The sequence below is a fragment of the Octopus bimaculoides genome, chromosome 16, assembly GCF_046866305.1.
Source record: "Octopus bimaculoides isolate indiv1 chromosome 16, ASM4686630v1, whole genome shotgun sequence".
Taxonomy (NCBI): Eukaryota; Metazoa; Mollusca; class Cephalopoda; order Octopoda; family Octopodidae; genus Octopus; species Octopus bimaculoides.
This window is the reverse complement of record NC_142943.1, coordinates 50362573-50365674: the sequence shown is the minus strand read 5'-3', so window position 1 is coordinate 50365674 and position 3102 is coordinate 50362573. Positions and strand designations below refer to the sequence as shown.

At 33.8% G+C, this 3102-nt stretch overlaps 1 non-coding gene across 1 annotated transcript; it reads right to left on the bottom strand.

Moving 5' to 3' along the window:
- Positions 1-2378: 2378 nt before the first annotated feature.
- Positions 2379-2516, bottom strand: LOC149132387 (U4 spliceosomal RNA). The gene has a single exon (XR_016244714.1). It is a non-coding gene; the product is annotated as a U4 spliceosomal RNA (small nuclear RNA).
- Between the last annotated feature and the right edge of the window lie 586 nt (positions 2517-3102).

The following is a 3102-nucleotide window of genomic DNA, read 5'->3' as shown; positions in this document are numbered from 1 at the left end:
TTATTCAAAGGTGGATGTTCATTGTAAGTCTCTTCTGCTTCCTTTTCCAGGATCAAACTAATACATTTTCTTATTGTTCATACACCTGTCTTAGACTTTTGTTTTTTTCTATACATTTTGACCATACATACATACATATATATACATACACTTACACATACACATGCACATTTAAATGTATATATGAGGGGATAACCAAAACTAACTGGGACCTTTCTCTGTGGGGCAAACCTATTGTAGTTCAAGCTCCACTAAGATCCATTTGATGCATTTCTGAGACATCCCTCTGCCAACTGGCAGTGTCTAGTTACGTCATATTGCCACGTGATGCGTCTTTGTTTTGCTGTGCTTCCCCTCTGTTCGTCGATTTTTTGCGATGGTTGAAACGAAGGAACAGCGTACTTCCAAGAAATTATGATTTCTGCGAAAACCGAAAGAGTCGTCATGCTTCAAACAGCTTACAAGAACGCTGCCACCATGAGCAAAACATAAGTCTTGCTCATGATCTTAGAGGACCGTCACTAAACAATTGAGGAACTTGTTTATATGACTGGTGTGTTCTGAATATCCTGCCAAGGACTTTGGAGTGAGGAAAATAATTGCAGAAAAATTTGGGCCTCGCTTCATCGCAGAAGATCAAAACGAGCCACGACTAAATGCGTGTCGTGAATTGAAAAAACAGTTGCAAGTTGGTCCGGACTTTTTTTCGAAGGTCATCACTGGTGTTAAGGAATTTGCAGATGTGGAAGTGGTGAAGAATAAAATGAGAGTATGCAATATTCTGTAGAACGACAATATGCAATACAGGTTACCAAATTTAAAACATTTCGTATTATTTGCAGATTCACTTCACATTCCTAGCAGTGGATCAGCTTCGTAGATCGTCCAGCATCGTTTCGATTTAATCGTTAAAATCAGGAAATTTTGTAATACAAATGTTCATAAGAAAATCTTTCCAATATTGTGTCTATTGTGTCTAGTTTGAAATTTCTGAATATCACCATAATTTCGTGCTTCCCCTTTGAACATATAAGAAATATATTATTTTCTCAATGTGAGCAACACGTTCGCGATTACTTTCTCGAGTTACTTTACCGAATGACTTAATAAACGTTTTCCTGTCTTTTTTTCTTTGACAACATATGTCACTGTTTGCTGACTCAGTGATAAAAGGGATCGTCTGCGAAAGCAGTAGATTAAATGCCATTGTCTCCTGAAACGTGTAGATTTGATGCAATGAATACTGGCAAGCCACTAGAGAGATCTGAAAATAGACCTTAATCATGCGATATAAGATTAGTTATAGAGCAGTACTTTATAGTTGTTCTGCTTCTATATATATATTATAGACTTCAACGTAACTTCAGTACCCTGGCACATGTTGATATGAGTAGAAACGGTTATATAAAGAAAGTATTACTCTATTACATAATATATTTGAAGTCAGTTAAAAAAAAACACGCTCACTAACACTTGTACTTGTCTTCGTCTTCAGTACGTATAGTTTTACAAACTCACACACATTGAACTGTTATCTCATTTTCCTGCTTGCATTTCGATGCGGTCCCTAATATTGGTTATTATATTGGTGAAGGCGCGGTACTTCCGACGATCTATAAGATTGCTTAATACATTGGAGAAAATGATTTTCTGCTGGTCGCACAGCCTTTATGCAGCGCTTTCTGCACTTGCTCTCATTTAGCAAATCAACATCCACGTAAAGGAAATCTAAGGCGACGAAAGAGGCGATAATGGAATGTGGCGCAATCTCAATTGTATACAGAGAGTTCCACCAACTCAGAAACCAATTTCTCAATGGTTTCAAGTGTGTGGGCGGCAGTAAGTAAATTGCAAAAAAAAAACATGCTGCCTCTTCGATGGTCACTCGTTGATGCGGCAAAAATTCATCTCCCGAGCAGGTTCAACCTTCACAGTAGGAATGTATATGGGCATCAAAGATTCCACCATGTTCGTCCCGGTTGTTCGACTAATTTTAAAACTTTCGTTTCAGGCATACACATTTCTATGTCCTGAAACGCTGTCATCGTATAATACATACATAGATACATACACACATACATATATACATATATATATATATATATATATATATATATATATATATATATATATATATATATATATATATATATACATATATATACATATATATATATGTATATATATATATATATATATATATATATATATACATATATATACATATATATATATATATATATATATATATATATATATATATATATATATATATATATATATATATATATATATATATATATATATATATATATATATATATATATATATATATATATATATATATATATATATATATATATATATATATATATATATATATATATATATATATATATATATATATATATATATATATATATATGTATGTATGTATATATATATAGTATTTCAACTAGCAATAACCACGACTCGGATTTACCTCAATGGACATGGCACCGCCTCTGTGTAAGGGCGCAAGGGCAAGTAGTTAGGCTGTTGCACTGAGGTTTGCTAGATCGCGAGCTTGATTCCCGGACCGGATGGCGGTCTGTATTCTTCAGTAAAACACCTCGTTTCACGTTGCTCCAGTTCACTCAACTGTAAACTGTAAGCCTTCGACGGATTACTTTTCGAATTATGGAGAATGTTAGCCTGCTCGTCTAGTCAGCAGAGTTGTACCTTACGAAGAGTAAAGCAACGCAAAACACAATGTGACAAGCAACGTATAACAACATTCTATAGTCTAATAAATACCGTGATATATACTACCGGACCAAAAGAGTGCTGATGTATACGCATAATCTGGTACTTTCCGATACTATTCTGCTATTCAAGTAAGACATTTTTTTACCCAATTATATACAAAATTTCAAATTAGTGTGAAGAAATAATGAGAAGCAAATTAGGTGCGAACTGGAGATTTCATTAATACTTTACGTGATCAATTTGTTAAACAAGTATTTATTGAATCAAAAATTCTGAAAAGTGTACAAACACCTATTACTGGGTCTGTCATCAGATTTATGAGAAGAATTAGTTGGAGACAATTTCAAAAGCGGA